Consider the following 23,140-nt stretch of genomic DNA (forward strand, 5'->3'; position numbering starts at 1 on the left):
CAGAACTCTGGGATTCTGGGGTTCTGAGATTTTTCCAAGTGAATGACCTCAATTTTTTGAGTATGCTAAGAATGTCCTTCTTGCCTTTTAATAAATTTTCTCTCTCTCTCTGTGCATGGTGTCTTTTGGGGAACGGAAGAAGAGTAGTAGAGGAGAACTGGACGTGACCTTGTTTCAAATATTGTGGTTTTTCTGAACCCATGATTTCAGTTTCAACAGTGGTAACTTGGATTATTGAGGTCATGTTCTTTCTACTATTAAGAGCGGTTCTTTATTCTTTAAATATGTTCTCTTGTCCATTAGCACACATAGCACTATTTCCAGCACTGTTCCGTAGCATAATATCTAGTGCCAGTGACGTGACTGAGAAACTTCACTAGCGTATCATAGTTTATAAAGCAGAGTCATTGCCCAGTGGACTGCTGATCTCATTGAACAGGTTGAGAATCTATTTACTTTAAAGCACTCTCTTTACTGTGAGGGGTCCCCTGTGGTGAGTTTTGAAAACTGTGGCTAAGAGGAAGATTTCAAAATACAGTGAGGTTTCTTGGATCTGGAATTTTTGGAGAATAGCTAGAGAGAAAAGGAACCAAAATAAACAATTGACAGTTAAGGAGAGAGGCAAGTAGGACATTATTTAAGACCACATAAACTGCAGTATTGTGACTACTATGGTAGCAATGAGCAATGGAAAAGAATCTATCGATTTTGCAGACGACAGTTCTAGCACAGATGATACAAATTGACCCGACCCTCTAAATGTGCACCTTTTAACATGCATTCCATTCTTTGTATAGGTCTTTAAGAAAATGATGCATTCTTGTCAGAAGCTTATTCTGTTTTCACTGCTTATTTTTATTGGTATCTTCTCTTGGCCCCCGAAGGAGAGGTGTCCTGTATCTCATCTATCATGATGTGTGTGTTTGTTCAGGAAATTTCCTAAAAACAGATTTATAGTTTCATGAAAGTTACCCATTTAAAAAAGAAACACTTCCTTGGAGAGTCTGTAACGGCAGATTGTCAAATTAATGAGTACGTTTTGGCATCTTTAGGGTTAAAGATCCTCTCAGAATCTATAGGTCCTGGGGAAGGCAGTTTTAAAACTCAGCTGCTTAGACCCATTTTTTTCCTCCAGCAAACAGGAAATGGAGCCCTGAAGGCTTTTTTTTTTTTTTCAACTGGAAAGTGTGTGGGGAGGGGGTATACTCATGATGCCCACTTACAACCCTGAGCCTGACCCAGACTTGGGGGTCTCTGTGTGTTTTTTCTTCTCTCTCTTTTTTCTATTATTTTGGCAGACTTTTTGGAATGTCTGGGAGCTAAGGGCTTTGCTTCATGGAGCAGAATTCTGCAGCAAGAAAAAGAGAAAGTTATAGACTAAACCACAGAAATGTAAACACGTCTGCAGCTAAAATAACTCTACTTTCATTGAAAACACTCCTCCTTCACAATCAGACTTCTGTGTGCTATGGTCAATAAAACGGCATGTTAATAGCGACCAATTAATAGATTATGTTGCCCGGCCTTAAAAGTTGAGGGAGTTTTAATTATTATTTTTCAAATTAAAGGAGTGCTTATTCCCTCCCTTCCCTTGGGGTGGGGGGGGGGACTTCGCTTTCTTTCTGGCCGTTTGCTGAAATTCTTGGCTGTTAAAGTTTGGCGAGGGAGGGACATGAGTAGTTTTCACTCGGTCGGTCGGAAAGGGGCGAGGGAGCGAGAGGACGCTCTGCGATGGGTTCGTAGCGATCACGCAGGGACGGTCGCGACAGCCCCCGTGGGACCCGCGTGAGTGAGGAGCGGCAGCCCTCAGGTAAGCGCGATTTTGAGGTCAGGGTCGCTGATAAACTAGAACATCTGGAGGGTCCCAGCACAGTGCCCCCGAGGCCGAGGCCAAGGAGCAGAACCTCGCGGCTCCCCCTCTTGGAAGCTGTATTTTGCGGACACGGTTCTCACGGGGGCTGCTGTCACCGCGTCCGCGCGTCAGGCCGGGGTGGCTCGCGCCCAGGCGTCCTCGCACCGTCCCGCGCCGCGCGGCCGCCGGCAGGTCCCCGCGCTCGGCTCTGGCTCCCGGGGCGCGCACGCAGCGACTCCGGGTCCCCCGAAGTCGGCGGAACCTTGGCACCGCGTCTCTCCGTCCTCAGTCTGTCCAAGGCAGTCAGTGGTTATTTTAAACTTCTACGGCAGCAACCCGTTCTTTTATTATTTCTCCTGTCTGTCGTGGCTGAGGCTGGGGGAAAATGCTGCTGCTCACCAAAAGCGACCCCGAGTTTCCAGGCGCAGGCATGTCCGCGGCTCTCCCCGCGCCGCGCCCCCGTCCTCTCGAGTCCCCTCCTGGAGGCGCGTCCCGGGTTCCTCTCCTGCGGGGCCGGGCTCGGCGCGCACGTCGTCCCAGGCTCCGCGGGAGCAGCTGCTCCTCCTCCTCCTCCTCGTCCTCCTCCCCCCCGCCCGCCAGCCGCCGGCTCCGTCCTGAACCCGGCAGCGCAGGACCTGCCCGCGCCGCCGGGCTCCCCGCCCGCGCACACCCACGCGCGCACACCCACGCGCGCACACCCACGCGCACTCGGACACTCGCGCCCCCGCGCCCCGCCCCCGGCGCGCACCCCCCGGATCGCGGGTCGCGCGTCGGGGCGGCCTCCCTGCTCGGCGATTGGCGGGAGCCGGAGCCTCCCCGAGGCCGGCGCCCACACCATGGGCTGAGCCCGTCGGCGCCCCGGGAGTCAGTGCGGCCCGGCTCGGCGCGCACCGCCAGGCACGCGCTCGGGCACACGCGGGCGCGGACACGCGCGGACACGCACGTGCGGGACACGCCCTCCCCGACGGCGGCGCTCGCGTCCGGTAAGTCCGGCGGCCCCGCGCTCTGCCCGGCTCCCGCTCAGGCGGCCGCGAGGACGCGGCGGGGTGGCCGGCCCTTCCGACGGCGCGGGGACAGGTGGGGTGTGCGACGCCGGGACGGAAGGCTCGCTGCTGCCGGGGACCCCGAGGGCGCGCGGGGTCGGGGCCGGATGGAGAGGAGCAGGACCCCGAAACCGGCGGGGGCTCATCTGGGTACCGAGCCGAAGCCTACTCGTTCTTGTCTCGACTGGGGGCAGATGGGGCGTTAGAGACCGCTCTTGGCTGAATGCAGGGACCAGGTGCGGACGGGGCTGTCACCCAGGGTCGTGCTTGCATGCGTGGACTCCCGCTCCGACGGCGGCCGGGAAGCCCGGGCTCTGTCTTCCTGCACCCCCCTCTGACTCTGTGTTTTCACGTTCTGACACCTCAGAGCGCAGCAGGAGCTGGGGGAGCTGGTTTCCGTGCTTACAGTTTGCCACCTTAACTGGGGTGCTCGGCATGTTTAAAAATGTAACCTGTAATTCTTTTTTTAACCAGCTAGCCTTGGTATCTAAAATACGTCATCCATTTGCCGCTATTATATATTGATAGGTGTTTTGCAAAAAGGACTGTGGGGAGTTATTTTTAGTATTTTTAAGCATAAACTTACATACTATTATTAATAGCAGACCGGACTGCCTAATAAAATGGATATACAATTTTAATGCAGATGTGGACTTAATACAACTCTTCGTTGATACAAGGATAATTTCGTTTACCCTTCAAAAGACCGTATTCATATGGGCCACAGATTTCACCCTGCCGTGTTTCTGTAGTTTCTGTAGTTCAAAAAACTTTCAATGTGAGTATAAAAAGCCCTGTATTTTTCCCTGGGTGACATAACATAGACTTTATTTATCATCGGAACCACTTTTGAGTATTTTCAGTTCTCTCCAAGTAGTTTAGAGCCCTTGACCGACCTCAGCTCCCCATCACCTTATCACCAGAGAACTGTCACATTCCTGGAGTTAACCCTTGCTCTGCGGGCATCAGCTTGGGTCAGCTCCTTCATCAGTGGGAAGACCAGGCAACAGAAGTTATGTAAAAATCTAACCAGAAAAATTACTTCACTGGGTGTTAAATTATGAATGAGCTAATCATACCGCTGAAATTACAAATCTAGTGGAAACGGGATGAGCTATGCAAACTTGTGGCTAATATGTAAAGTTTTATAATTCTAAAGAAAGGTTTTATGAGTGCTACCCTCATCACCCATGCTGTTTGCGGTTTGGTAATTCTAGCTTCCATTCAAGTCAATGACTTCTGGAAATTACACTAAACGGGCGAATGGGCATCGTAGCTTTTGATTTATATGTTGAAGAATATGTAATTCCAGCACCACTTAAAATTACAGTTTCTCCCCTTTCCTAACACTTTGTCATTACTTCATTTTATTTTTTAAAATTTCAGGACAGAATTGTGATACATTATTTTACATGTGTCTGTTATTTCCTGATAAGTGCTTGGGGATTTAATCTGAGATTCCTCCTTTAGCTAACATTTTGAAAATCAGAATTTACCATTTGAATGGACTATGGGGTTATGTTTGTACCTGTGTATAAAAAGACCCCCCCCCATGTTTTCTTTTGGCGCTAAAGAAAAATCTTTTTGAATTTCTATCTTATAAAATCAGGTGTTTTATTTGTGGTGAGGGCTAAGACCCCAGTGGAATGTCAGATATATAGGTAAGAAGTTAAGCATCTCTGAAAAAAAAAAAAAGATTTTTAACTTAGGTGCTGTTCAAAAATATTGTATGTATACTGTGCATGTGTGGAATAGATCATGTGTCATGTTGTAGGTAAATAAATACTAGAAAACTTTCCATTTTTTTCTCTAAAATTATTATTAGCTCTGATTTTTTTTTCTGATTAGTTATGCTTACACAACAAGAACATGAAATAATAAAAGGGGAATTTATTTCTTCCCAACACAGAGGCGCCATCATTTCTTAATGCTTTTCCTACTCGCTGGTGGAAAAGGATAGAAGGTCAGCCTCCGTCATATGATACATGGTGGTGGGGAGACATTGTCAGGTTGAATAAATGTCAGTGCTGCGTGCTATTTCATAGAACTCCATTCAGGAGGTGTTGACATAGAGACACCTGCATGTGTCTAATGAGACTCATAGAGCCTGGGAAGCAAGATGCGGTCAAGGTAACTTAAGTCACCATGAGCAAAATCCCAGCCTTTTGATGCTTCTCCATTTAGGGTGGGAGTTGATCTCTCTAAATGCAGGTAAAGAGATGAAGAGGTCATCTCCTGACTTCATCACCCTTTGCTCCCCAGGCAAGCTTTTCCAATGAGGAGGGGAGTAGGAAAGGGGCTCTGTTTTCTTTCCCTTTTGCATGTAAGGATTCCTCGACTTTGCAGGGGGATGAGTGGGGTTGGGTGGGAGTGGGGGGGAGGCGCTGGGGAATATAATCCTTCGAGATACAGCTTTTAATTTATGATCTACACTTTGAATTTGAAACAATATTAAAAACTCTGGAGAGGCATTGGTAAGAAAAACAAGCTGACGCAATAGGAGTATTCAAGTATTTTGGACACAATTTCAGGCAATTTGGAGAGCTGGTTACAGCAGTGTGAGCTGGAGGGCTGGGCGGACTTAGCGGCACTGCCGTATTTGGTGATCGTTTACACACAAGGTCTACCAACCATCCCTCCGTATTGTTGGTGCTCACGATGGCCTTCTCCGTGGTGCTTCTTTGCACTTCCAGGTGGCTTATTAGCAGTCAGTTAATTAGTTATGTGTTTTGCGTTGTCAATATACACCTCACGTGAATTGATTCAAAGCTGGTCTATAGATAAACAACAGGAGTTTCCTATGATTGGACTAGCCTCTGAACCAGTGTTCCAGGGAGGAATTTCTCTTTCAATTTTACCTTTTATTTGTAACATTTTGGTACTTAAAGGAGAGAGGATTCAATGTTTCATGTTTGTAACATTGCAAATCTAGAGAAGGTAGTGAAGGCAGGCGATCTAAAATTACTTTGCTAAATTTAAGTGTAAGTAAAATGTAGACGACACCAAGAAATTAAAGGGTGTGTCTAAGAATGGTCTAAGTTTTAGATTTAAACTAACTTTTAAGTTCTTCTATTTTTATAGTGACATGTCATAATCTCGAAGACCCTGATTGTGTATGAGAAATAGTAATTTGACAATGAAAGTAAAGGGTTCAGTTACCTTGAGTTCGTGTATGTTCAAAAGTATGTGCAAAGTTAGTTTAGTTATGTGACTTTTTTTCTATGCACGTGAAGCTTGAAATATCCTTGAAGTGTGTAAAATAAACTATTTGAATTAAAATACAGCAGGTTTTTTTTTTTATTATTATACTCTTAAAGAACTGAATGTCAGATCTGATCTAGGACAAATTGCTAGCATGTCTAAACGTTTTTAAAAACGAGATCTGTGGCTCCTTCCTTTTGATTTTGCATTGTTGTAGTGCGAATGAGATCTTCATATACACTGGTGTCTCATATGGGATTCCTTTTAGGAATAATATTATTTCCATAATTATTCCCACTGGAAGGGGGAGAAAAGCATCTCTCCAATGAATAGGAAAGAAAACAGGCTCATGTGTGGTGACATTTTTTAATAGCAGGAAACTCTAATTTTCACTTAGTTAAGGGATTGGTAAAAGCTCCCAAATCTTAATTTAAAAGCGAAGATGTGGGCGCCTGGGTGGCTCAGTGGGTTAAGCCGCTGCCTTCGGCTCAGGTCATGATCTCAGGGTCCTGGGATCGAGTCCCGCATCAGGCTCTCTGCTCAGCAGGGAGCCTGCTTCCTCCTCTCTCTCTCTGCCTGCCTCTCTGCCTACTTGTGATCTCTCTGTGTCAAATAAATAAATAAAATCTTAAAAAAAAAAAAAAAAGCAAAGATGTGTGTTTGCTTCTCAGTCTGGGTGCAGGGGAGCAAGGGAGGGAAGGCCTGTTCGGCGATGTACTGTCATTGCCATATTTCTGTTAAGTGATTCCCCACTCCTGGTAGAGAGATTCATTTTCTCTGTGATGGAGCAGAAGTGTAGGTTATGGATTCTTGGGGCTTAGTAACTTAGTGAAAGTTGCAAAGGAAAAGAAATACTGAATTGGAGTGTTCCAGGCAGGGAAGTGTGTGTAACCATGTTGGGTGTAGTCATAAACTGCTTGGTGGAGAAAGGGTTCGCTGGTGGTGTTCACCTTGCTGTCTGAATGAAGATGGTCATCCGATCCTGTGCTCTTTGGAACAATAGAGAAACCCAAGGTCTTACCATATCTTTTAATGACCCATTGCCTTAACAGAATAAATTCACTGGACTTGACCATGGAGAAAGTGCTGTTGCCTCTTCTATGCTCCCTGAGGCTGGGAATTCTGCTTGAGGCCGGAATGAATGAGGCTCTAGGGCGTCTGAGAGGAGAATGGGAGATGTCTTCGTGGTGGGAGGGGGCGGGGACCCCTATGGCATTGTCTGGGAAGGCAAAACTTTGGACCCCAGGAGGGGACAAGGTGAACTTCGGGATCCTTGCATGGGCTTACATAGACCTAAGCTGAGCGTAATTAGTAACACAAGTACGTGCTGGTAAAACGAAATGTTTGGAAACACAAGCCACTGACACTTACCATGTCAACATAAAACTTTTAAATGAAATGTATTAGAAAGCTGAAGTTTCTTTTATGAGGAAGTGAGAGAAAAACATGGAGAAAAGAAGCTGACTGCTAGCTCGGGAACATTCTAAGAAGATCTCATGCTTCGAATGCTTTCTCATTAAAATTATATCCAACCTCGCAAAGCTGATGTGTGCCTGCTGCCAGATTTACAAATCTGGGTCTCTAATTGCACAAAATTTAAACTTGTCTTGTGCAAGGCTTGCTCTTTTCGCAGTGCAAGATTCAGCGGCAAGATGACAGAATAAGCAAAAGTGGAGGAAAATTTGCCTCTTCAGTATCGAAAAGTACTTTCTAGTCTCTTTGGCCCTGGCGGTAAAATTTACTTCACTACAGAGTTCTAAAATAGAAATAATGACAATAAAGATCAGATACCAGGGAATATCGTGGGTCTTTCCTGGAGAAGGCATGTTAAGTCAGCATATTACCAGTATTTACTCCAAGTTCTGAAACCTCCCAAAAGACCCTACTGTGAGGGCAGTGGAGGAGATGATCGAGTGTTGCTTCAAGTTTCAAATCGAGAGGCTCTCATAGCCAAAACTGTCGGTTCTGAGGTGGCTTACCCTCATAGCTCATGACAAAATTTGATTTGTTTTTGCAGTTTTCTAAGACTTCTAAACACAGGTGGTTAAACAGAGTGCCTCACAAGTACAGTTTCTCCCAGTTACTCCATACTAAAATTGTAAAACCAGAGGTAAGTCGATAAAATCAACCCAGGGTGTCCCAGTTGGCTCAGCATCCAACTCTTGGTTTCGGCTTGGGTCATGATCTCAGAATCAAGGGATCGAGCCCCATGTCAGGCTCTGTGCTCAGTGGGGAGTCTTCTTGAGATTCTTTCTCCCTCTTCTCTGCACCCCCAACTCGTGTGAGCTTTCTCTCTCTCAAATAGAAACATAAATCTTTAAAATAAAAAAAATTAAAATCATCCCATAAGTATGTAACCCCACAGTAAGCTATCAGGAGGCAGAGAAAGGGATACATTCCTATGTATATTATCAACACCTTTATAAATAATTAGCATCAACATAATTTTTTTTTTTTTTTGCAAAAATGAAGCATCCTATCATGTTAAATTTTCTTTATTAATTTTAAGCAACCTGGGGACACATTTCCCAGTCAAAACTTCTGGATCACCTATTGCATGAGAGCACTGGCCACAGAGAGACTTGGGGAACATGGGTTGATCTGAGACTACGAAGGCACTGGATATGTCTGGAGATTGGAGGAGCAGCTGTAAATATGCGGGAAAGCCTGAAAATTACAGCACGGAGCTTACCTATCTACTTGTCTGACTCCCAGAATTAGTGATCCACTTGAATTATTCTTTTTTTTTTTTTTAAGATTTTATTTATCTTTCAGAGAGCGGGTAGGAGAGAGAGGTAGAGAGAGAGAGCACAAGCAGGGGGAGCAGCAGGCTCTCCACAGAGCAGGGACCCCGATGCGGGACTTGATCCCAGAACCCTGGGATTATGACCTGAGCTGAAGGCAGATGCCTAGCTGACTGAGCCATCCAGTCGCCCCGTCTTTTTATCAACTGATCGTATTGACAATGTGGAAACAAAACTCTAGCCCTTTCCACTCCACGTAGCTAATACATATTCACTCGGAAAACAGTGTCTCGGGGTCAATGTCTGCAGGTGGAAGTTGATGCAAGAGAAGAAGCACGCCCAGGAATGCTGGGAATGCCGATGGGCAGACCCTGGTCTGTGGTCAGATCTGATCCAGGCTGTGAAGGCTCAGGACTCCAGCGGAAGAGGGGCATTCAGGGTCACGGAAAGGCAAGTGCAGGGAGAGAGACTAGAGCGTGCAGACGGTATCCGGGAATGGCACCCTGCCTCTTAGACTGTCATGCTGTTGCCTGATCTTCTACTCAAGACGCCTCGCAGGGAGGGCACGGTGGGGAAGCCTCAGGTTACACCTTGAGGAAGATGAAATACGGAAAGGGAATAAGAGGGGAGTGAAGCCATGTGCCACGGGGTTTAGAGAGGGGGGAAGCCACGTGCCACGAGATCTAGAGAGTGGTGACTTCATATGCTAACAAAAGTGGCTCTAGTGTCACTGGCTCAGACCAGGCTGGTGTGACGGCGAGCCACGGCCCCCTCTGTGACAGAGGGAGTGGCCCCTGTGAGGTTTCTGTGTCAAGGGCTCTGACGTGCTATTTGGGGGTGATGGCAAAGACCATACAAAATAAGAGAAGAAAGGTGAGCTTCTTATCCCACGACCCAGACCCTGATCTCGTAGGGACTGAGAGGAGAACTTCATTTTTAGTCTCTGCATCAGGAGTGCACGGGTGAGCCTTTGGCGGGATGGCCCAGCTTCACGCGTGGCCCCCACTGCCTGCCTGCCGGACATCTGCGTTCTCACCTGCTGTCTCCGCTCTGACCCTTGTTTCTCTTTGGCTCTACCTATAGTATTTATTGTGCATCGACTTCTGAATTCTTAAAAGCCTTGTTATATTGCATATATCCTTGTAGATCACTTTAAATCTTTTTTTTTTTTTTTAAACAGGGTAGAGTATGAATAAAATAGCCCATCTTACAAAAATGGTGCAAGAATGATCTAAACCACACCATAGGAAGATCAGAGAGGTCGGAGATGCTTCCGGAAGGACGAGGCATTGGAGCTGTGCAGTGCCATCTAGGCGGTGTGTGTGTGGGGGGGGCGGGTGGGGGTGCTAGTAGGTGCTTGGAGCATGGAGCATTGGGAGTGTCTGGGTCATGTAGCACAAGAACTACCCAGCCCTCCCGGTGTTGGGACCACCAGTGTAGACACTTACTTTAGTATCCCAAGTGTGAAGTTAAAATGTAGGGAATGAAATGATCTGGCAACAGGGAAGGGAGAGTGTGGTTTGGAAGATTGTAACCGACGGTGTCCACACCCGATGGTGCAGGCCAGGGGCGTGTGTTGTCGCGGTCACCCTCACCCTCAGCCTCAGCACGGCTCTTGGAAGGAGGGGCCCTTATTGTGTCCGTTTTCCAGAAGAGCAGAGTGAGGTTTGGGAGTGCGGAGGCCGGAGTTACGCAGAGGGTAAGAACTCGCAGAATGGAGTTCGGAACCCAGGCAGGGGCTCTGCTGTCCAGAATTCCGTCGGTCAGAGCAGGGGGCCGCCTCCTGGAAGTGACAAGAAGGGAGCAGGAGGCAGAGAGGCAGAGGCAAGTGGAAGGTGGAGACAGCAGCGCTGGATGGAGAAAAGAGTGCGTGTCTCTGGTTAGTCTTACGTTTTCCAGTAGCCGTAGTGAAATTATCAGTAGCCAGTTTTTAAATTTTTCAGCGGCTACATTAGAAAGAAAAACCAGTTAAATTAATTTTAATAATCGATTTCATGTAATACACCATGTCCAACACGGTATCATTTCAATGGAATGCCTGTAACTATTGGCGAGGCTTTTTGTATTATTATGTTTTACGTTAAATCTTCCAATTCCAGTGTGGCGTTTGGACTCACAACACATCTCAGTCTGGACCCACCGTATTTCAAGGGTGCCTGCTGTATTATGACGCAGGGCAGGTTCAGAATCTTCGGCTAGGCGTTCATATTTAACATAATCAGTAACACGAAACCCATCCTATAACTGGATCACAGGAGTAGAATGTTGTGACTTGGTGTCTCCTTTGGATCTCATCCAGAGTATCACTGTGGAGCCAGATAAGATAGCAATAAAAAAATGGGAGGCTAGCATGACATATTTAGTACTAAATTTGCAGTTTTCTAATTGGAGGGAAGACGTATATATAATTTCCTGTTGACTCACTACATACTTTTAAAGAGCAAAATAAATACTTTCAGGCAGAAGCTTCGCATGCCTGGTAACGCATAGTGCTGCTTTTATTGGAATCACGCTCTGACAACTTCATGAGTAAAAATCTTACTCGCATGTTCCCTGTTTAAAGATAACTCCAGGATGATGACATATTTCTTGCCTGGCATATGGACAGTTTCTTGAGAATAATGCAATTTTTCATTCGGAAGAATAGTATTTTTCTTCTTCTTTTTTTAAGTTTTTATTTATTTGTTTGGCTGAGACACAGCCAGAGAGAGAACATAAGCAGGGAGAGTGGGTGAGGGAGAAGCAAGCTTCCTGCTGAGCAGAGACCCCCCCCCACCAATGTGGTGAGGTGCGGGGCTCGATCCCTGGGCCCTGGGATCATGACCTGAGCTGAAGGCAGACACCTAATGACGGAGCCGCCCAGGCGCTCAGAAGAATAGCATTCTTGAGGTGCTGTTATCCTTGCAAAAGAAAGAACATCTGTGAAGTGGACCGCCGTAGGGTTAACTTTCAAGAGCCCGTGTTCACACAGCATCTCCTAAGAAGGCCTGTCCCTCTTTAGGTAACACGCAAGTTTATGGCAAAGTCTAAGTCAGTCATGTCGTTCATATGCTACTTGGTATTATCAGCGTGCTATGTGTGATGTGTCTTTGAATAACTTAGCTCTTTACCATATGCATGCTTTAGAGTTCAGATTTAATTTTTATGCAAAATAAAAAAAAAACTCACTGTAGGTTCTTACTCATTCACATTTCCCTGAATAAGAAATTTGTTTTCAGCGCTTGTGCCTGGTCTGCCGCAAACTCCTCGTCTGTGTTCCCTTATAAATGGTTTGCTCTCATTATCACCAGTGCGTGATAAGGGAATTTCCCTGTCCTTGTTCTGCTGGGTTGTTCCCAGTGGGCAATGCTTACTGTAAGGAAACAAACAAAAAAACCCCAAAAGTGTGTTAAGTAAAATGCATGTGGCTTTTCTCCCCTCTAAATCCCTATATCAAATTTAACACCTCATTTGTACAGCTATTGGCAGCCGAACACAAGAGACAAAGGATACTGGGATTTATTTAAAAAAAAAAAAAACAAAAACAAAACCCCAAAACTTCAGAACTAACGAACGGGGCTGTGTGTTCTCGTCTATGCCGTGGCCCATCTCTGGTGGCTGGAATGCTTCCCAGGAAGTCCATGGAGGGACAACCCAAAAAGCAAGAATACCTTTATAAATATAGGAATATAAATATGTAAATACATAAATATCTTGCGTGCAGTTGTCTCCCCTGTTTTCAAATGTGGGTAACAAAAGCAGTCTTTTTTAAAAGATTTTATTTATTTATTTGACAGATAGAGATCACAAGTAGGCAGAGAAGCAGGCGCGGGGGTGGGGGGAAGAGCAGGCTCCCTGCTGAGCAGAGAGTCCGATGCTGGGCTCGATTCCAGGACCCAGAGATCATGACCTGATTAACCCACTGAGCCACCCAGGCACCCCACAAAAGCAGTTTTGCAGTCAAATCCTGTTCTGTTCACCACAGAGCCTGGGCCACCACGTGAGTTCCTTCCAGAGGTAAACTGAAGTTCTATTCTGGGGCTACTGCCTGTGCACCCGATGTCGTGGGCTGCGTTCTGCCTCCCGGTTTCCTGCGGGAGTACGCGTTTAATTTAAGGTCCAAATTCTATTTGAGAAGTCTGAAGCACATTAAATCTTCTTCAGTAATTCGCCTGGGGTTCCGCGCCGTGAACATGTGTAAATATGAGAATGTACGAGGCTAGGGGGCTCTACAGAGCGTGGGTGCGAGACCACGTTGATGTAAGCCACGTGTGCTTGGAGTCTTGGGGGAAAATCCATGTCACTGCTGGCAACCAGAACTTGAGGCTGGCCGGGTGGTTCGCAAGGGAAGGCTTGTGTTCAGTCACTTCTGCACTGGGTCCTTGCCCCTTCATCTGGGAGGACCTCGGAGACAATGTGCTGAAGGCAGGACTGTCATGTGACGGAGGGGACAGAAAGCCAGCGGGTTTGCTACCCCTGTCCCAAATGCTTTCCCCACCGGCTTCCCAGGTTGGGTGTTTGCAGGTGTGAAATGGCCAACGTGTGCTCCTGGAAGCTGCGATCTTTAGTTAGACTTGGGTTAATAACGACAACCGTAGAATTTTTCCTCTGGGCCGAACAGCTTTCGTATGCTCTGGGATGATGGGGGAGGGTTCAGCGACATGACAAGTAGCACCTCGTAGAGCTACCTTGTCAAGGGTTCGGGGTATCACTAAGTGCCTCCCTCTTCCTGCGGCCCCCTGGGCGGCCCCCTGTCCCCCTCAGCACCACAGTCTCCTATCTCTCTCTCCATGTGGGGCGGGTTTCCTTAAGCCTGTGAACTGTGTCGGTGTAGACGAGAGTGCCAGGGACATTTCACCTGCCGTGGGCACGCACAGGGGCTCAAAGAAACAAGTCGGTGAGTCTAATGAAATCAGGCTGCAGATCTGAAGCAATTTTGGAAAACCCTACTGCGCTTTCTGTCCTCTGTCTGGTTTTCATGGAAATTTGTGTCTGGGAATGAGAGGGAATCGGAGTGGATTTGCTAGAGGCAGGTGCCTGCGTTCTTTGGCTTTGGCCATTAGGAGGCAGGTCCGGGGACCTCTTTGGTGGGGGAGGAACCCCGAGGACTTAGGAGATTTGATGAGCAGCGCACAGTCTTTATAAGACAATGGGGGGATTTTCGCAGACTTCCTGATTTTTTGAAAATTATTCTTAAGTCCGCCCTTGTCTGGGATTTTTAGGACAGAAAACACATCCCACTTACTGTGTGTGTTCCACAAATTACACTTTGAGCTTGTCGCTGTGTTATTTCTATAGCGGGCGATGCTGATGCACGTAACTTCAGAGACGAGGAGTACAACGACTCCATCTCTTTGTTCCGCAAGATCCTGGCCAGTTCAGGTCGGGGGGACGTGCCGCAGCATCATGGCTGGCCCTGCTGGAAATACAGGCTATGTCCTGAGACGTGGGGAATGAATTCTGGTCCACTCTAGATTAAAGAAGTAGTGGAAATGAGAATCAGAATTCGTTATGTTTGCACTGGCAAGGGAAGCAAGCCCGAACACTAGTTTTTAGTCTTTGCTCCAAGCAAGTGAATAAGAATTGCATATCATGTATTTGAGAACGTTAAATGCATGCTTCTCTTTCGGAATAAGCAAGATTCGTAACAGACTGAGGCAAGGCAAAGACTGCTGCCTTGGATACTTAATACGGAATGAAAAGATGTCCTGAGAAATCTTCAGTTGGTACATATGTAAAAACTAGGATGAGGTTTTTGAGTAAGGACCCGCATCGGCTTCATTTGTCTCAGATCATTAGCTCTTTATTTCTGCGCTTTTTCATTTTTCGGTTTCTCTTTGGTTTTGTTTCTTGTGCTCGACACCCACTGGATTCTAAAGCAAGACGTGATGTGTGTGGGAGCTCTTGGTAAAAGAGCATGTCAGGGATAGCACTGCCCTTATAGGAATAGTGATGGGGACATCCTGAGCAGATGGGACTCAGTGTGGACAGCATTTACTTGTCACTGAGGCTTTGGCGCTAAACCCCTTGGGAGAAGAAACGATGTCTTGTGATGCAGGTACCCATAGGCTTACGCTGGTGTTTTCAACTTTTTTTCCTGACCAGTCCGCTGCAGACGGAGTCTTTTCAGACATTTTCCCCCTAATCCTCCTTTCTCCCACACACGAATCTACCATCCCAGACGCTCTGTGTATGTGTTTTGGAATTTTTACGTTATACGTGTAGATGTATACCTGCCTTCAGGTATAATCTGTACTTTCTGCATGAAAAGAGTGATCCTCCGAGGACTGATTTTAGCCTCCTTGGGAATACACAATGCCCGGGCTTAGCTTTAAAAAAGCTTCTGTTTAAGGAAATAAAAGTGGAGATGCAATGCTGGGGGGGCTGGGGGGTAGGAAAAGAAAAAATGAAAGAAGATGGGATCGGGAGGGAGACAAACCATAAAAGACTCAATCCCAAAAAACAGACTGAGGGTTGCTGTGGGGGAGGGGGACGTGAGAGGGGGCTGGGGATATGGACACTGGGGAGGGTATGTGCTATGGTGAGTGCTGTGAAGTGTGTAAACCTGGCGATTCACAGACCTGTACCCCTGGGCATAAAAATACATTATATGTTTATTAAAAATAATAAATTAAAAAAAGAAAAGAAAACAAAGGGCGGGGCGCCTGGGTAGCTCCGTGGGTCCAGGGTCTGCCTTCGGCTCACGTCAGGATTGCAGCACACAGGGATGGAGCCCCGCATCAGGCCTGGCCGGCTGCCTGCTGGGCTGGAAGGCAGGGAGCCTGCTTCTCCCTCTCCTGCTCCCCCTGCTTGTGTTCCCTCTTTCACTGTCTCTGTCTCTCTCTGTGTCAAATAAATAAATAAAATCTTTAAAAAAAAAAAAAAAAAGAAAAGAAAGTAAAGGAGAAGAGAGGGCATCTGCCCCAGAGCGCGGCCTGAAAACAAGGATAAAGCGAAAGGCAGTTGACCCTCCCTTTGTATTGCTCGAAGGGCTCCATTAAACCTGCCAGGACCACAGGCTCTTGCTGCATGCGGAAAGGTGGTAGGATTCTTCTCAGACTTGGGGTGGGTGAGATCAGAGGGACTGCTGAAACACCCACCCACGCTTCCCAAACAAGCAGCCAGGGCCACTCCCGGGGTAGCCCCTGGCAAGCCGGCCTTTCCTTCTGCATCTGGGCCGGAGCAGCCCTCTGGCTTCTGCAGACGGCCCTTTCCTGCCCCCTTGGACGGCCGTATAAATGCGGGTCGTGTTGCCGATCTGGTGCAGCTGGATCACATTGACGCTCAAGTTCCCCCTTCGTAAAAATGGAAATATATTAAAAAATAAACAACCAAAAAAGACACGCTGAGTTGAAACCCAAAATCAATCAGCAGAGAAAAACACTTGGGCCGGTGTCAAGAGAAACAAAACTACGCCAGCACAAATTTTTATGAAAATGATCATTGAATAGTATTTCCATGAAAAGGCAACTGACTCAGAGACGGAGGGTGAGTGTCCCGTGAGGCAGACCAGAGTCGGAAGGGCCCGCCCACGCCCGGGGCTGACAGAGGCGCGCAAGCAGAGTTACTAGAAGCGACCCAGCCATCCCGAAAATAGGAAAAAAGTACATGAGGGAAAAGCCAGATTCTTAGGAAGGGAGAGAAATGTGTGTTGTGAAACCAGCACAGCTCCGGAAGATTCTAGCGCTGCATTTGAGTCTCTTCTGCCCAGGAGCAGCCCCACAAGTAACCCTCTTGTTCTCCTGGGGAGCACACCGTCCCTGATCTTCTAGAAGGGCCTGCTGAGAGATGTGACTGGGACGAAGGCAGGCACACGGATGAAGTCGCTTACTTAGGCTTACCTCCAGCTCGTGGCAGAGGAAGAGTTAACGGCATTTTCTGCTGGTACGCTTCCTTCTGGAACATCACGGGGAAGCTTGCTTCTGTCCAGGCAGGAGATCGCAGGGGTAATGCGAGCATCTCCCCACTGCCCCGCAGGACCCCGAGGCTCCCTCCGCCCCAGCCCTGGCACTGTCTGTGCCCGGGATTTGCAATGCGAAAGGTACGTTGGCGTGGATTCTTTCTGTCTTTGTTGTCTGTGTTTTAAGAGGTGTTTAAGTCCAAGCAAGCAACCAACTAGTTAGGACAGCTTGCTTTCCTGAAACTTTCCCCTGTTCTTCTTTCCAAGTGGGCTCTTTTTAATGTCCTAGAGACAGACGTGAGTTTGAATCAGCGGTGACCCACAGTCAGAGTTTTGACCATGAGCGGCAGGATGACCGAAGGCTATGTCATGGTCACGTGGAGCCCAGATTTGGAAGTTGATGAATGCCTGCCCTTCAAAATCACACAAAATACCTCTTCACACTATGACTCCACACACAGGGGATGCCATAGTAGTAAAATCGGTACCTGGGTGGTTTTGTTTTCTTTTTTTGGTAATAAAGTCATGTTAGATGATATGCCAGCATGTGCCTGCACCCTTACTTACGTGACACGTGTCTACATTGTCAACTATCTCTCCCACCTTCCACGACTGTAGCTCACACTGACTTGACTGTGCTCCCCCTGGGGAGTATCTTCCAACTTAGTCACTGGGACTTTTGACTACGAAATGGCCCCGCAGCTTAGAAAATGTTGATGATCCTACTGAACCGGGGTCAGTGAGGACACCAAGCCCACTCACCTCTGTATCCAGAAAGAGAAAATATCCTAAAGTTTCATTTCCTAAGTCATCTCAGACTCGTTCCCTTGTTTGGCTCTGTTTTATTCAATATGATTCCTGTGTGGCATTATCCCTCCCTCAATCTTTTAATTAGATGTGAGCTCTTACATATAGATGTAAGATAATGTTACATATTAATCATGTATATTATTACATGCATAATGTATATATATATAATGTTAATGTAATTAATATTGCATATGCATGTAGATAATATTACATAGGTTGTGTATATATATATATAACATGATATTATAATACATATACACAATAATTCTGTATTGTGAACAACTGTGTGACCAGAGCCTAGAGAGAACTTTAAACTGTCTCTTCCTAAACCTCATGCACAGAAGTCTGAGGAGGACCTGGGTTGTACTGAATTTTACTCTCCTGCTGACTACTCAGGTAGAAAAAGACTGCTCTATGCTGATCTCCTTATAAGGATTTCCAGAGACTGAGGCACCTACTGTCTGTGTATGGGAAGGCTCCAGGATACTAAGAAACCACACCTAAATACCAGCCCTCACAAGATAAGTGGGACTTCTGAAAAGTGTTTTTATCCTGGAAAGTCGAAATCTTTAAGAAAATAAGATTTCTTTAAGAAATCTTTCTTAAAGAATCTTTAAGAAAATAAGATTTAAGAAAATAAGACTAATGAATCATTGAACATTACATCAAACACTAATGATACATGTTGGCTAATTGAATTTAAATTTAATAAAAGAAAAAAAAAGATTTTTGAAAGCGAAGATGTCTCCCCATTTTGTTCTGTGCTGTAATAAATGGAAGTTTCTTTTAAAGGGACACTTCTCCTCCGTAGGAATATTGTCACGTTGACTTGAGAGAAAGAGACCCTACTAACAGGAGCCATATTTTTCCCTGGCAAAGAAGCCAACCGCAGTCCCTGATTTTTCTTTCTCTTCCTGGCTTGGCCCTGGTTCAGGCTGGCCTATCTGACTCCATGCTGGATTCAGGGATGCCACCCAGAAAGCGGAGAGTATGGCTGGAGACACTTGGGGGCAAATGTTCAAGCCCACTACCATTATTGTTGAGGGGCGCCATGGGGGACACAGAAAGGGACGGCGTGTGGTCACACCACTTCCCAGCGACCCCCCCTTTCCAAAACCCTAGCTGGAGTGTTTTCTGCAGGCACTCAGCTGTGGGTCCCCCCCTCAAAGGGATGAGGTTTGTTACCCTGGCCCCATCGCCAGCCCCCACAGGCTCCTGCCCTTTGTTCTTTTCTCAGATTTGCTTGAAAACTCTCTGAACACATGGAATTTAGACCAACACCCAGTTTAATTATTCTTTATGTTGACCAAGAATGGTCCTGGGGGAGTCTTCAAAGCATCTGGCCACCCCAAATGTGGCAACACTCACTGATACATTGTGACTGAGTAGAACCTTCATTAAACCTTTTGAGTTTTGTTCTTGTGGTGTGGGATATTTCAGGAGAGGACTGGATTGAATGGGTCCTTTCGTTCTTCAGAACACCTAGTTTCTTAGTGGGGCGTCAAGACCTCCACTTGCCTCTTAAATAAAAGGACCAGGGGCTCCTGTGCTGTTGGCTGTGGCCTGTGTCAAGCTTAGGAGAGGAAAGAAGTGGGTCCTCACTCTGTCCCCCTGTGCACCTGCCTTTTCCCTGTCTGAGGGTGAGGTTCGTGGAGGGCGTGGGGGCTCACTGGGTATGTCTAGAAATATGTTTTTGTTCCTCCACTTGGGGTTTTAGTCCTGAGACTGCTAATTAAACCATCCCATAAGTCTTCCATTATAGGTAGTAAAACCCAATTTTAGATTTCCTGCTTGGGCCAGTGTTCCGCTTGATCGCTACAAGGTTGGCGAGGGGCTGGACCCAGGGAGCAGACTGCTCAAATCAAGCCTTTTTCTCACGTGTTTGGGGTTTGGTTGGAATTCCCTGATGGCTTTTATCTTAAGTTTCAAAAACTGCTCTAGATGACTACTTGAAATGCTGCAGCTTGGTTCTTTTTAGTGGACAGCTTTGACGCAAGGAATCCAAGAGGGGCTTTGGGGAGAGAGAGGGCATCAGGTGTTCAGAAGGAGGGAGGCAACCGGGCCGTGCCACGTTGCTGAGAACACGAGACTCTTTCCCCTGCCAGTGGTCTGAAACTCAGCCCCTACCTCATGCTGCAACCTTCTTAGGAAACCGCCTGTCTGTTCCAGAAGGCTCTTAGAACGTGTTCTTCCTTCCCACCCCTCTGGCTTCAGGGCTCCGGCATCTTCCACTAGGGACGCTGAATGGTTCCCTGGGTAGAAAGGGAGGGATTGGGGCTGTGTTTGGGACTTCCTCCCAATCCCAAATTTAGGTGCTGCCTTTTTGACCCTCCGACTTGGAAAGGTGAATTAATTTAATTTAATTTAATTAATTTATTTTTGGAAAGGTGAATTTAGAAGGCCTGTGTGTGCAACAAAATCACAAGGATATTTTGGGTCTGAGGCAGCTGAATGTGGTTACCTGCGAAGGAAAGATGAAACCTGTGGACTGTTCTCCCCCATGGGCCCCCCCACCCCTCCGCTGGAGACTTGGCAGGCAGTAGAGCACCCTGGGTAAAGGCTGGGGACATGTGTGTGTGTTTATTGGTCGCAGGAGGGTGGGTGTGAGCTAATATCTATAGGAACAGTGTACTAAAATGTTTAAAGCTTTCAGGAGGTATGTCTGGGCATTTTGGAACTTGAGAGGGTGGTATCTGTAATATTTTGTTCATTGTGAAAATATTAGAACATACACATAAATGAAAATATTTAAATCTTTCCACACTCAGACATTATGGCTACTGACAATGGTGCATTTACTTCTAGAATAATGGTGATTCTTTTATATATACTCTTTTTCCAGGAGTAGATCATATCACATAGGAAGTTTATATAACCTGTTTTTTTTTTCCACTTGAAAACATGTTGTAAATATCTGTCCATGTCAATAAATAGGTTTAATGAAATATCTTCTTTCTGCCACATTATTTTAAGACTGTTCAGGATTCCACTGTAGGGTCCTAGATTGGGATGGATTTAACCAGGCTTCTCCGTTGAGTATTTACCCTAATTTCCATTTTTGTTATTATAATCCCAGAGTCCTCTGTCTTGACTGGAAAACAGAGATGCCCCTGCCCCATCACAGACCAATTAAATCAGACTCTCTTGGGGGTGAGGCCTAGAGGTCGGTATTCTCACCTGTCTTTAGGGCTGGAAATCATGGTTGCAAACCACACTGCACAGTTTTCTGAAGAGCAGGATACATTCTTGGAAGTGGACATGTGTGGTCAGAGTTTGAATCTTCATCTTTTGCTATACACTGCCAACCTGTCGTTCAGAAGCTTTTTCTTTTTCAACAAATTCACACTTTAAGCTCTAAGGCTTCTGGAAAGCGAAGGATGAAAGGAACTTGCACGTGGACTTGGGGACGAGATTTGTGCAGTACCAAATAAGCACACAGAGCTGTTTGGCTTTTGCTGAGTTTTTTTGGTATTGTGACGTGACCTAAATAAACAAATGACCATGAAGAAGAAAATCATGAAGAAGAATGTATTTGGGGCTGGTTTCTCCCCATGGAGTTTTGGTCAGACCACAGAGCAGACTCCACAGCCCTGGCCAGGAGCAAGGGACCGTGCTACAGGGCCAAGCTTTATGTCTCTCTGGGCTCTGAACCGTTCTGCAGAGATCTCCCACACCACAGCCGCCACGTGTCAGGTTTCTTCACTCTGGAGGTCCTCTGTGCCTTTGATAACTTTTTACTTTAGTTGCTATTGTTTTTTTCAAAGTAATAACAGATGCATCAAGGTAAGTAACATTTCTGGGCTTATCATGGAAAAAATGCTCATTCTCTGCTCTCCACCTTCTTCTGTCATTTACCTCCATATTTCTAAGTCCTGGGTTTATTATAATATCTAATAGTATTATAATTAGGATATTATCCATTTTCTCTGAAGGGCGATGGACTTGAATTCTCTCCCCTCCCTCCATCCTCTGTTCCTACATCCTTCCAGAGTAGTTAAGCAAAAATGTCAGTCAGATTAATGTTCACTTCGAACGTTACTGTAACTGTATAAATGGGAGACGGGACCACGTGATGTGCTGCGATCACATTTTGTCTTTTCCCAGATTTCACAACTGGCACTTGAGTGTTGTCTACGTTTTTCTAGGTACTTGTCGAGTACCTTCTGCGGGGTTGGCATCTCCTCTCCGGGTTGGAGGACACGCGGGGCCATCTGTCAGGGCTGCAGAAGGAATGGAAGACGAGGACCCTTGGGGGAGCTGGGCTGGCGAGCTCGGGCGACCTGGTTGCTTCCAGGCACACTGTTGCCCTGGGTCTTCATTCACTGTAAAGTCCAGGAAGATAAGGAATTGGAGATGCTTTTTATGCTGACCAGCCAACAGAAGCTGGTGGCTGAGCAGAACGGTCTTCATTTAGATCCTCCTTAGAATAGACCATCACTGGTAGGACGAGCTTCGCCCGGGTCACAGATGTGTCTCCCGTTGTGCAGCTTTCCACAGCATCTTTCCCTCCGTGGCTCATTTAGGGCTTTTACGACTTAAAAGTCCATGATTCCTGTCTGTAAACCATCATGGGCATTTTTCTCTTCCCTCTCTGATCCTTTGTCTTATTATCTGATTAGTATCATGAATACACACTTGCTTCCTTCTAAGTAGGGAGGGTACCCAGACAGTGACCACCCGTCACTCCAAACACGGGGCCCCCGTCATCTGGATGGGATACTTTCCCCCTTGAGGCGGTTGGACCTGGAGAGGAACTCTGGATGACATCTTACGCCACGGCAGCTGTGGCCAAGGTGGGAGATCAGATATTGGATGGGCTTACGGGAGCCAAAGTACGTTCCTCCCTTGATGATCCCCTCGAAAATGAAAGGAAGTTTCCCTCAGGTTTGTATATTTCCAATTTCATCTGCTTCTCACTCACAGGTGCTTCATTCCTTGGCTTGAGCAAATACCTTCAGGGGAAGGGAACCAGATGTCTCCTTAAAAAAAAAAAAAAATAAATAAATAGAATTATTTAGCTCAAGGAGACTTTTATTCAACCAGAATTGATTGTAAAAGCCAATAAATACCCCTTCCCAGTGGAGTCAAACTCTTTTGCTGGAAGCCCGTGCACTCTTGCCCTGTCCTATCCCACCAACCCCATTGTTCCCAGACACCCACTCCCATTGGAGACCAGTGTGAAAACCAGCCGGCCTATTCTGTCCATTTCTTGTCTGAGAAAATAGTCACCTGCCAAAGTCCAATATTTCAGAACCTGTGATTGGCAAGGGGGGAAACTCTCTCCCAGTAGCTCCTACCCCATTTCTCATTCCAACCTGAGTCACGTGCGGGTCGACCCATTTGCACACACGTGGTCATAGTCGGAGGGAATTGCTCTCACGTGACCCCAAACACGTGCCGCTCGGCTATCAGCTTTGCGGTCAACATGACTTAAACAGGGAAAGATTACTGCAAAGTGGTTGGTCATCACATTGTATTTTAAACTCAATAATTATGCTTTGCAAATATCACGTTCAATGCTTTTGCCACGGTTTCTGAACTTGGGAAATGAGAACTTTTTTTTCCCCCCATAAGGGAAGACAGGCCTGTGAAGTTTCCTCATGATTTTTTT

At 46.5% G+C, this 23,140-nt stretch overlaps 1 protein-coding gene across 5 annotated transcripts in view; it reads left to right on the forward strand.

Annotated features, from left to right (window-relative positions):
- The first annotated feature begins 1,716 nt into the window (after window positions 1–1,716).
- ERG (ETS transcription factor ERG) overlaps window positions 1,717–23,140 on the forward strand; it is a 240,564-nt gene continuing 219,140 nt past the window's right edge. For 2 of the 5 annotated variants that reach the window (XM_082728120.1, XM_082728124.1), the window contains exon 1: window positions 16,394–16,860. The gene's annotated coding sequence lies outside the window, so the exon portion shown is untranslated. Of the gene's footprint in view, window positions 1,811–2,576; window positions 2,836–16,393; window positions 16,861–23,140 lie in introns of those variants that run through there. The other 3 variants (XM_082728121.1, XM_082728119.1, XM_082728123.1) reach the window with 3 other exon arrangements.

Source organism: Mustela nivalis, assembly GCF_964662115.1.
Source record: "Mustela nivalis genome assembly, chromosome: 1".
Lineage (NCBI taxonomy): Eukaryota > Metazoa > Chordata > Mammalia > Carnivora > Mustelidae > Mustela > Mustela nivalis.